Raw genomic sequence first — 12,711 nt, 5'->3', positions numbered from 1 at the left:
CTGTATATTGATGTATTTCTCCAATTCCTCCTCAGGATCCCCCAAAACGGAGGTGCCACTGGTGTTTTGTCTCTCCTAGTTCGGGGGACCTGAGGGGGTATTATGCTGATTTTCCATGGGATGATCACTGTTTCAATGTCAAAGACCACTCTCTGTGTGCTGAATGCATAACAGAGGTGACAGTGTCTGGCATGGAGGCATACATTCTTCATTCTTTTTTCTCAACCTAAACCTTCTAAACCTAGGTTTAACAGCCTGTTTTCGTGCTATACAGGATAGAGAGGTTGTCCACAAGAGGTATTTGACTCTTCCATCTCCTGACTCTCACACACTTTATATTTCTGCTCAGAATCATGCCAGGTCTGTTTTTCAATTTGCCAAACACACTTTCATAAATAAAAAATGTCAAACTTTCAAACTCCAACTCCCTTCATGACTTCTGGCATCTGGCCAAAAACATCTCCAACAACTTTACTTTATCTTTCCCTCCTTTATTTCATCTTGATGGCATCATCTCATCTGTCTCTAAAGCTGAACTCTTCTCTCTAACCTTTGCTAAAACTCCACCTTGGATGATTCTGGGCTTGGTCCTCCCTCTCCTCCTCCCTATGACTATTTCATACCTGTGATTAAAGTTCTTCATAATAACGTTTTCCATGCCTTCGCTGGCCTAAACCCCTCAGAAAGCTTATGGACCTGATGGGATCCCTCCTATTATTCTCAAAAAAAACTGCTGTGCTTGTACCTTACCTGGCCACTTTTTCAACTATGTCTATCGACTTCTACCTTTCCTTCTTGCTGGAAGTTTGCCTACATTCAGCCTGTTCCTATAAAGGGTGACCATTCTAATCCCTCTAACTACTGTTCTATAGCTTTAATCTCTTGCTTGTCTAAAGTTTTTGAATCTTTCCTGAATTGGAAGATTCTTAAACATCTGTCACTTCACAATCTTCTATCTGATTGCCAGTATGGCTTCCGTCAAGGTTGCTCTACTGGTGATCTTCTGGCATTCATTACTGAGTCTTGGTCATCCTCTTTTAGAGATTTCGGTGAAACGTCTGCTGTTGCGTTAGACATATCAAAAGCTTTTGATAGAGTCTGGCACAAAGCTTTGATTTCAAAACTGCCCTCTTACAGTTTTTATTCTTCTCTTTGCAACATTATTTCAAGTTTCCTTTCCAACTGTTCTATTGCAGCTGTGATAGACAGCTACTGCTCTTCAACTAAATCTATTAACAGTGGTGTTCCTCAGGGTTCTGTCCTATCACCCACTCTTTCTATTATTCATTAATGACCTTCTTAACCAAACTTCTTGCCCTATCCACTCCTATGTTGATGATACCACCCTGCATCTTTCCATGCCCTTTCAAAGATGTCCAACCCTTCAGGAAGTCAACAAATCAGGCAGGGATGCCACAGAACACCTGATTTCTGATTTTTCTAATATTTCTGATTGGGGCAGAGAAAACTTTGTAGTTTTCAGTGCCTCCATCTATCAACTCGACACAACCTTCCAGACAACTATCCCCTCTTCTTCAATGACACTCAACTGTCTCCCTCTTTCATACTGAATATCCTCGGTCTGTCCTTTACACATAATCTTAACTGGAAACTTCATATCTCATCTCTTGCTAAAACAGCTTCTATGAATTTAGGCGTTCTGCAGTGTTTCTGCCGGTTTTTCTCGCCCCTCCAACTGCTAATTCTGTACAAGGGCCTTATCTGTCCTTGTATGGAGTACTCTTTGCATGTTTTGGGGGGGTTCCACTCATATAGCTTTATTAGATAGGATGGAATCAAAAGCTTTTTGTCTCATCAACTTCCTCCTCTGACTGACTCTTCAGCCTCTTTCTCAACGCCAAAATGTTGCATCTATCTTTTATCTTGCTGCACAAGACTTTCTTCTTCCTCTCATCCCTATTCTGCCTAACCTTCTAATACAAGAGTTAACCAGTGCTCTCAATCATTGATACCTTTCACTGGCAAACTGGAGCTCCCTACCTACTTCTGTATTTCCATCTTTTTACAACTTAATTTCTTTTAAGAGATAGGTGTCAAGACATTTGTCCCTTGATTTTGGATTACTCTTCACCTATTAGGGAACCTGCAGTTTCAGTGGGCCCCTTTTTTCTAACATTTTGTTTCTCTTGGTAGCGTTTCCTCATGCTTAAAAAAAAAAAATCAGTGTTGTGACTTCACCATTGTTACAAGGCTAGCAGACTTTTGTGTGTATGTAAAGGTGGGTTCACACGTACTAATTTACAATTTTTTTACGTACATAAAGTTTCAGACTTGCAATCGGCACTAGCGACTGCTAAAAGCAGTTGCAAATCAAGACCAACATGTTGGTCTTGCTTGTCGATTTGTGACTATTTACGTTGTTATGTCACGGAGTAAGCTATGAAAATATGGTCTTCAGGTGTAGAGAAGATGATGCTAGAGTTGGTGAGGGAAAAAAGAAGGCATCTGGGACCCCAGAAATGAATTAGACAGTAAAAAAAACGTGCAAATCGTCATTCAATGAAATAGCTGCCATTCTACAAGAAGTTTCCTTCAATGCAGGGTGTTGTTAGAGGTGAGGATAGAGGATTGAAGACTTGTCAGGATTTTATTTGATCACAATTGTGCATAGTCTTAAGATTAGCAATTTTCTTATGAGAAATGTAGGCTAATTTAGAGTGTGGTACACACTCTTTTCTTTCCTTCTACTTAGCCAGGGACATATCTGCAGGCACTTTCTTTCCTGTTGACTCTTCTGGTATGCCGAAAGAAGAGCAACCACAGCTTCAGCATTGTCACTGGAGGAAGACATCATGGTAATTAGGTTTGTTTACATTCACTCCCACCAAGGTGCCAACTACATTTTTTAACTTTCAAATTAAAAAAATTGAACTTCAAATTAAAAAAACTGACTTTCAAATTAAAAAAGCTGACTTTCAAAAAAAAAAAAAACTAACTTTCAAATTTAAAAACCACTTTCAAATTAAGGAAACTTTCAAATAAAAAAAATTACTTTCAAATTAAAAAAGTTGACTTTCAAATTAAAAAGTTGGCTTTCAAATTGAAAAAGTTGACTTTCAAATTAAAAAACCTGAACTTCAAATTAAAAGAAGTTTACTTTCAAATTTAAAGAAAATAAATTTCGTCTATTTCCACCATCACTGGTTTCCAACCCCACCCATTTTCACCATCACCTATTTCCACTTTCACCCATTTCTACTACCACCACCCATTTCCACTACCACTACTCATTTCCATTCACCCATTTTCACTGATCCAACTCCACCATCACCTATTTCTACCATCACCCATTTCCACCACTACCCATTTCCACTCACCCATTTCCTCCACTACCCATTTCCACCATCACCCATTTCTACTCAACCATTACCACAACCACCACAACCATCACCACTACCACCATAACCACCACTATCACCACAACCATCACCACTAACACCACAACCACCACTACCATCACCACCACCACTACCACCACAACCACCACTACCATCACCACCACCACCACAACCACCACTATCACCACAACCACCACACACCACCACTATCACCACAACCATCACCAAAAATTTTATAAGGCCTTAATGAAAAATGTGACCACAGATTAGTTTAGTATATCACAGATAATCATAGATATGTAAAAGAAAAAGTTCTTAATGAAAAGCATGAAAAACTTGATACAGTTTACCGAGTTTAGTAGATGCAGCACCACCCATCCACAATAGATACTCTCTCTCTCTCTCTCTCTCTCTCTCCTGCCTCCAACATAAATAGTTATTATGAGGCAGTATTATATGCAGCAATGATAGGCCTAAGCAGAACACAATGCTTGTGCACTTTTTGGAGTACATTCATCATAAGAGGGTTTAAACCAGTGGGTTTCAGAAGTGAAGCTTCTTCATTATTTATAAAGGGATTTAAGATTATAATGTAACATGTGACTTTGTTGAAAACAGTCACACATTACATTAATCCTTTAAAGACGACGACACATTTTTTGTATTAATTTTGCAAAAACACTTATACCATGTAAAAATACAGCCCTATGTAAGGTATTTTTACTCCTATGCTTTTTCCAATTTTTTTTTTTAAATGACCGCATAATGGACCAAAAATGAAGTAAACCAATTGATGCTCTCAGCCGAGATACGGCAGACCACGCTCATCCCATATGGGATCTATTAGATGATATACAACGGACCATGCTCATCCCTAATGGGATCTCATAGTCGATATGAGGGACCACAGTCACCATCATTTTCATACCAATAAATACTTATCAAATTTATATTTTATCCATAATCACATCAGTTATACCTAAGGTAGTACCATAGAACAAATCTCTCCAAATGGCAAATTTGGATATGCGCATTTGTAAGATCCAGAATCTTTCTTCCTGAAAATTTTATTTCTGTTTTGGTGTATATATATATATATATATATATATATATATATATATATATATATATATATATATATATATATATATATATATATATATATATATATATAAATGATGCCCTGCTCACTTTCCGGTGTACCAGTCTGCATTTCCCCCCGTCTGAGATTCCCCCAGGGGAAAATCTGGCCCAGGATAAGTCTCTCCCAAGGTGAATTTTGACCCAGGATAGTATTCCCCTCTCCTGGCCCATACACATACACAATCACCAGATCTTAAATAATGAAGGGGGATCCACACCACGTGTCACTTGCCACTTGCCATGTATGACGCGCCATCTTTTTCTTTGCCATCATCCTGACGTGGGTATTAGGCCATTTTATTATTATTTTATTTTACCTTTTATTTCTTTTGATTTTATTTATGTTCCTAATATTTACAATTTTTATTTACTTAACGCAGTTTATATATATATATATATATATATATATATATATATATATATATATATATATATATATATATATATATATATATATATATATATATATATATATATATATATATATATATATATATATATATATATATATATATATATATATATATATATATATATATATATATATATATATATATATATATATATATATATATATATATATATATATATATATATATATATATATATATATATATATATATATATATATATATATATATATATATATATATATATATATATATATATATATATATATATATATATATATATATATATATATATATATATATATATATATATATATATATATATATATATATATATATATATATATATATATATATATATATATATATATATATATATATATATATATATATATATATATATATATATATATATATATATATATATATATATATATATATATATATATATATATATATATATATATATATATATATATATATGGGTTGGGTGGGTGTCAGGAGTAGCAGGGTTTCTTTCCATCATATTATTATATATATATATATATATATATATATATATATATATATATATATATATATATATATATATATATATATATGAGGCATATTTAACCCCTTTAAATTATTATTTCATTATATGTGTAGCCTATGGCTACCCATCGCGGGCCCCTCGGGCTGTTCTGCTGAGCAGACAACCCACCTCCCTCTCCACCATTTTGTGTGCCTGCGAGCTTCACATCAGTAACCAGCCAGTCTTCAGCGGAGGTAGACACGTGCGCTCTTGGTTTCTGGCACAGGGTGGAGACACGTGTTGCTGGGCTGTTCTGGGTGCTCACCAGTCTCGGTCTGGGAGTTGTGCCCTCTTTTTTGAGTAGCTGGTTTGCTGCTGGTTTGGCCGTGACAGTGTGGAGCAACGGGCTTGTTGTTCCAAGGGAAGTGTAGTAGGGTTGGCTGCATTTCCCGTGTTTTTGCGTTCATCCCCTCTTGTGAGTGGCGACGCGGAGAGACACGTTACTGTCTCGTCCTGATTGTCGTTTTGTTGGTGGCCGTGGTCACCAGTGTGTTTGGTGGGCGGCTGTGTGCCCCACCATCTGTTGTGTAGTATCAGTAGTATACTGTTTATAGTACCGGCCAGTCTTCAGCGGAGTTAACACGTACGTTCTCGGCACAGTAAGAGACACGTGTGGCTGGACTGTGCATTACCAGTACTCGCTAGTCATCGGTCTGGGAGTTGTGCCCTCCTGTTGAGTAGCTGGCTTGCTACTGGGCAGACCGTGACTGTTAGAGCAACGGGCTTGTTGCTCTGGGAGAGAGGTGTAGTAAGTTTGGCTGCATTTCTCGTGCGTTCGTCCACTCGGGTGGAGCGGCGCGGGAGGACGTGTTGTTGGTTCGTCCTGTTTTTGCTGTTGGTGGTTGTAGTCACCAGTGGGGTTTGGTGGGCGGCTGTGTGCCCCCACCATCTTTTGTATAGTTTCAGTAGTATACTGTATTGTAGTGGTGGTAGCCCCACACACTATTGAATGCTGAGAGGCTTCATGTCAGCCAGTGGTGCGTAGTTGTCGTCCGCCAGACTTGTCTGCAATGAGTATTTGGACTCCGTGTATAGCTGGTGTCACCCGTAGGTGGTGTCTGGGCTTGTGTGTACATCACTGGATGTGCTGTACACATCATATATTGCAGTAGTAGTAGGCCAGGGATGTCAGTCTGACAGGTGTTAGTAAGCACTTGTTATAGTAGAATAGTATAGTAATATAATATACCGCGCGTGTTGTTCCGGTCTGTGAGTTATCACAGTCTGTGGACAAGGCGTGCGGAGAGGCATTAATACTTCATAGAGAAGTGGGTGGAATTGTCCTTGTGGGCGGTTTCTCTAGGGGGTATTAAGGCCTCGCCCTGGTACACATAACATCTACCATTTATAAAATCTACTTAGTTGGGTACAGGAGGAGAAGGAGTTGCTGAGGAGATTCCCTTACAGTGGGGGAAATTATACACTGTTGGCGACCTTGAAAGAACCTGAGGGTTACAGTGGCTGTGAGTTATAGTAGTGGGGACTCTGTGGAGTGTTTTATAATCCCCACTGTACTGACCGTAACAAAGTTGGCGATTTTGCCAGAATAACACTCTAGTGAGCTGTAGCAGTTAACCGCAGCCGTGTGGCGTACGTAACATAAAAGTGGCGACCTCGCCAGGATAAACCAAGTGCTTTTATAGTGGTGTAGTGTATTGTGTGGGGTATTATTACTTATATTATTTTATTGTTTGTGAGAACGAGTCCTTGTGAGCACCATGGAGAGAGTTACTGGCTTTTTCACCTCACCAGTGGAGGGTGAGGATGCGAGTGTGAGCCGGCGAGACTCACCACGTGGGTATGATGAGTCGTTGGCCGCGCGTGGGGTCAGTGAGGACGCACGTATGTCTCATGATAACGGACGTGGCGGTCCCAGTGAAGGTGACGTGGGACATATTAGCCCTGGCAGAAGTATCGGAAGCAGGGAAGGCTCCCGACGATCTAGTTCCGCAAACAGTATTGATAGTGTCCAGTCAGCTGCCAGACTGGAGGAACTGAGATTAAAGCTGGAAATGAGGAAAATGGAGATAGAAGCAGAAGAGAGGCGAGAGTTGAAGAGATTAGCTGCGGAAGAGAGACGAGAGTCAAACAGACTAGCTGCGGAGGAGAAACGAGAAATTCAGAGACTAGCAACAGAGAAGGAGGCTAGAGAGATGGAGATGATGAGAATGGAGATGGAGAGAGAAAGGGCAGATAAAGATAGAGAGTTGGAGTGGGAGAGAACTCGCCATGCAGTAAGTACGCCTGGAGTTGTTGGTAGTGTAGGAGGAGGAGGAGAACAGAGTGTAGAGCGTACTTTAATTCAAAGTCTCCAGCTAGTCCCTGAATTTGATGAGGCTAAAGAGTTTGTTTGCTTCGAGAGGAAAGCCAAGGAGTTTGCTTGGTCTCGAGAGAGATGGGTAGGCTTCGTCGTGAATAAACTCAAGGGAAAAGCCTTGGAAGTTTATGATAAAATGTCAGCTGATGATCTAGATTCTAGATGACTATGAGGAGTTTAAGGCTGACATCTTGCGGGCATATGAGCTGCGACCAGAAGCCTATCGCTTGCAATTCAGAGGAAAGAGGAAGCGAGCAAGTGACTCCTACCTCGAGTGTGCTGGTTCACTGGAGCAAGTGTTTGAGAGGTGGATTACAAGCGAGGGTGTTGACTCTCTCGAGGCTTTGAAGGAGTTAGTAGTTATGGAGCAGTTCATTGATATTGCTGATAAAGAGCTGGTACCTCTGTTGAGGGAGAAGAGGTTTAGGACTTTGAAGGAGGCTGCTACATGGGCTGATGATTATGTGTTGGCCCACCGTCCTGTGCAGCAGCCTGGGAGTTGGAGTCATAAGGAAGGTGGTCCTAAGGGAGGCCCAGGGAGTGGTGGCAGTTCTTCCTCGGGCTCTCCAGGCCATTTTAGGCGATATACTGGATTCGGCAGTAAGATGGGTTTTGGAAAGCCCCAGGCCCCCACCCCTCCTTCTTCTGCGAAGGATGGGACGGCGGGGAAGGCGGTCCCTAAAACTCCCAAGTATGATTACCAGCCTACGTGCTATCACTGCCGAGGAAAAGGGCATTTTAAGTTCAATTGCCCAAAGTTAGTAACAGCTGAAACTCCCAAGTCCTCGCAGAAACCAGTTGCCTTGTTGGTGTGGCCAGATCAAGTTTGTGGTGATGAGTTGACTGCTCCTTCAAGCTTTAGAAGTGAGAAGGCACGGCGTGTGCCTGAGTTGTGTTTGGAGGAGAGAGAGCAGGTTGGCCCGCCTGTCCCTCCCCCTGTTGCCTCGCCCGCTGTTGTTAAGGATAGTGAGCTTGACTGGTGCCGTCCTTTCCTGTGTGGAGGCACTGTTGAGATTGATGGCACCAAGTATCCCGTCACTGTACTGCGTGATACGGGAGCACAGCAGTCAGTGTGCCGAAATGTCACTGGGAAGAAGGTGACATCTAGCCAGGCAGTGTTGTGTCGTGGACTTAACACTGTGGAGGAGTTCGTGACGGCTGAGGTGACGCTGTCATGTCCTCTTGTCACTGCTACGACTCAGGTAGCAGTGGCAGACGAACTGCCAGTCACAGGAGTGGACTTCCTGCTTAGGAATGATTTTGCTGGTGGTCGTGTATGGATCCCTACCTCTGATGAGGAGGAGGTTGCTGAAGAGTCTGGGCCAGTGGTGCAAGACTTTGTGAACATTATTACCAACTCTCAGGCCCGCCGGGCTGAGAGAGAACCTGTTACTACCCAGGAGGTTGCTGGCAGCCAGGTGGGATTAACTCCAGATGGGAGTAACAGTGCTGATGTGGTGGAGCCAGTGTTGGGCTCACCATTGAGTTCAGGTGTAGAGGCTGACGGTGACGGTGTGGAGTCACTCGTTAATGCACCAGACTCGACTTTGGGAGTTGTTGCTGAGAGTGAGGACGGAGTGTTGGGTGTAGCTGAGTTGTTTGATGGTTATCCTCACTCTGCAGAGCACTCCGGAGGGAGCATTTGTGCTGAGTTGCTCCCTGGTGTGGAGGCTGAGGGCTCTGATGTTCAGCACAGGCCCCAGCATGATAAGTCAGGCAGTTTGTTGGAAGTTGGCGCCCAGGGTGGGGAGATTTCCAGTTCTGCGGGGGAGTTGGAAGTTTCTCCCCCTGTAGAGCATCATGGTGTGGCTGCGCCTCGCACCCACAACTGACAGCTGGGATCACGGGAGCGCAGAGCGAGCAATGGACGCTCGCCATTGGCGGATCACGGCCCAGCCAGGCCTGCGGTGATCTGGTTCGGGATTGGCCAGCGTGTCCAGCACTCCCTCTCCTCCGATCCGTTTCCTGATTGGCCAACATGTCCAGTTCTGATCGGTCACGTGATTGGCTATCTGTGATCCGGCGGAAAGGTATATATATAACCGATGTACTCCAATAAATCAGTTCCTGACCTGCCACCACAGTTTTCACTGCCCTCGCTGCCTAGGCTAGTAGCTGTTCACTACAGTGGTGACCCCGGAGTGACTCCTCGCACTCATCGGCATGGCTGACGGCGTCACACCACCCTCTTCTCCTTCCGCCGCAAGAGCTGTCCCTGCGGCCGCCGTCGCACAGGTCAAGCTCCCCACCTTCTCCGTGCTCGACGCTCCCACGTGGTTCCGGCGAGCAGAGGTGCAATTCCGGCTGAAGAGACTTACTAGTGCGACAATCCAGGCTGACTACGTCCTCGCCTCCCTCCCTGACGATCTCTTTCCCCGCATCTCGGAGTGGCTGCTATGTAAGGGCGATGGCGCCATCGAGTACAGTGACCTCAAGAGTTTCCTTCTGCAACGCTTCACTCCGTCCCCAGCGTCGCGAGTTTCACAGCTCCTGAACCTTTCCAAACAGCCCCTCAGTGACCAGCGGCCGTCTGAGGCCCTCCTCGAAATGAAAGCCCTGGCACGGCTGCCCCCTGCAGCAGATGGATCAGAGAGGAAGCTGGACCTCCTGCGAGCACTGTGGCTTCTCCTCCTTCCTGAATCTATTTGTGCAGTCATCCCCAATGCTGAGGAGATGGACGAAGACAGCCTGCAGCAGATGGTCGATCGTTTGCTTGACGCCCAGGCCGCGGTGGGTCGCCACATCAACGCCATGCCCTCGTCTACTGCAACACAGTCCTGGGACAACGACATCGCAGCGCTCAACGTCACACTTGTTCGTTCTCGCCAACCTCCTGTACGGCAGCATCTCGGCACTCGGCCTCACCCCCGCCAGCAGCAACCAAGTGGGAGGTTCATCGATGGCTTGTGCTATTTCCATGCCCGATTTGGTCCTGGCGCCAGGAACTGCAAGGCTGGTTGCACCTGGCCAAAAAACGTGTGAGGCGGCCGCCGCCTGTTGCGGCGGCCCCGGGAGGCACCTCTACCTTCTTTTTCCACGACCCTTTGAACGGCGTCCGCTTTCTTGTGGATACTGGCGCTGGCCGGTCCCTTCTGCCAGCCTCTCGGTGGAGGAAGCACCACCTACCGCAGCCCGACGTCAGACTTACGGCGGCCAATGGCACACCGATTCCGACATACGGCCGCCAGCACCTCGCCATCCAGATTGGCGACCGCACATATGGCTGGAGCTTCGTGGTGGCCAACGTTACCCTCTCTCTCCTGGGTGCGGATTTCCTGGCCAACTACCAGCTCCTCGTGGACGTCTCCGGTGCTAGGTTGCTCGATACAGCTGCCTTTGCCACTATTCCCATCACCGCTGCCCCGGACGCCCCCACCGTTCATGTGATTGATGCCGCAGATGCCTTCACTCACCTCCGTGATTCCTACCCGGACGTTTTCAAGCCTGAGCCTCGTCAATGCCCGCGGGCTCTTGCCAAGCACGGCGTCTACCACCACATCAAGACGTCTGGTCCTCTGGTGTTCTTCAAGTTTCGCCGGTTGGGCCCCGACAAACTCGCCGCGGCGAAGAAGACTTTTGCCGAATTGGAGCGCCTGGGCATCTGCCGGAGGGCACCGAGTCACGTTTCGGCGTTCCTGATCATATCACATCTGACCGTGGCCCTTCTTTTACTTCACAGCTGTGGACGTCCATGGGTGAGCTGCTGGGAGTCGGCATTCATCACACCACGGCTTATAACCCAGAAGCTAATGGGATAGTGGAACGTTTTCACAGGACCCTGAAGGCTGCCCTGATGTCCCGGTGCCGTTCCGCGACGTGGTCTTCGCAGCTTCCATGGGTGCTCCTCGGCCTTCGCACTGCCCCGAAGGAAGGACTTGGTGTCTCCTCTGTGGAAATGGTTTACGGCGACTCCCTTGTAGTTCCAGGCGAGTTCTTCCCCGATGCTTCCTCCTGTGACGACTTGGCTCAGCTGCGTCGCATCGTCGGGAAGTTCGCTCCATGCAAGCAAACGTACAGGACGCCCGGCCACCGCTACATCCCCCGAGATCTCCATACTACGAAGTATGTTTTTCTCTGCACGGATGCCAGCAGGCCGCCCCTAACTCCTCCCTACACTGGCCCCTATGAAGTTGTCACACGGAAGGAGAAGGCTTTCCTGCTGCGGATTAAGGGCGCTGATGATTGGGTCTCCATAGACCGCCTCAAGCTGGCTTATCTGCAGGATGATGACCCACTTCCTGTTCAGCTCTCCAGGGCTGGCCGTCCGCTCTCTTGTGCCCCTAGGCATCTTTGCTAAGGGGGGGGGGAGTATTGTGGCTGCGCCTCGCACCCACAACTGACAGCTGGGATCACGGGAGCGCAGGGCTAGCAAGGGACGCTCGCCATTGGCGGATCATGGCCCAGCCAGGCCTGCGGTGATCTGGTTCGGGATTGGCCAGCGTGTCCAGCACTACCTCTCCTCCGATCCGTTTCCTGATTGGCCAACATGTCCAGTTCTGATCAGTCACGTGATTGGCTACCTGTGATCCAGCGGAAAGGTATATATATAACCGATGTACTCCAATAAATCAGTTCCTGACCTGCCACCACGGTTTTCACTGCCGTCGCTGCCTAGGCTAGTAGCTGCTCGCTACAGTGGAGGCAGGGAGCGAGCTGTTCCCTTGCCTGGTGACTGCCTGGCTGGTGGTGATGATCCTTCTGAGGACTCACTGGATCACATGGCAGGAGCGAAGCAGCCTGGGCCAGCTCTCCGTCCTCGAGGCCGTGTGGAACGTAGGGTTGCAGCGTTGCCTCAACCCCATGACCCTATAGTCCCCCTTTCTCTTACCCAGCTAGAGCCTGCAGAGCTCATTCGTAGGCAGCAGGAGGACCCGGCGTTGGCCTCCTTCTTTGCTCAAGTGGGTGAGG

The sequence above is a fragment of the Portunus trituberculatus genome, chromosome 40 (genome assembly GCF_017591435.1).
Source record: "Portunus trituberculatus isolate SZX2019 chromosome 40, ASM1759143v1, whole genome shotgun sequence".
Lineage (NCBI taxonomy): Eukaryota > Metazoa > Arthropoda > Malacostraca > Decapoda > Portunidae > Portunus > Portunus trituberculatus.
The sequence above is the reverse complement of the archived record's forward strand: the minus strand, read 5'-3'. Positions refer to the sequence as shown.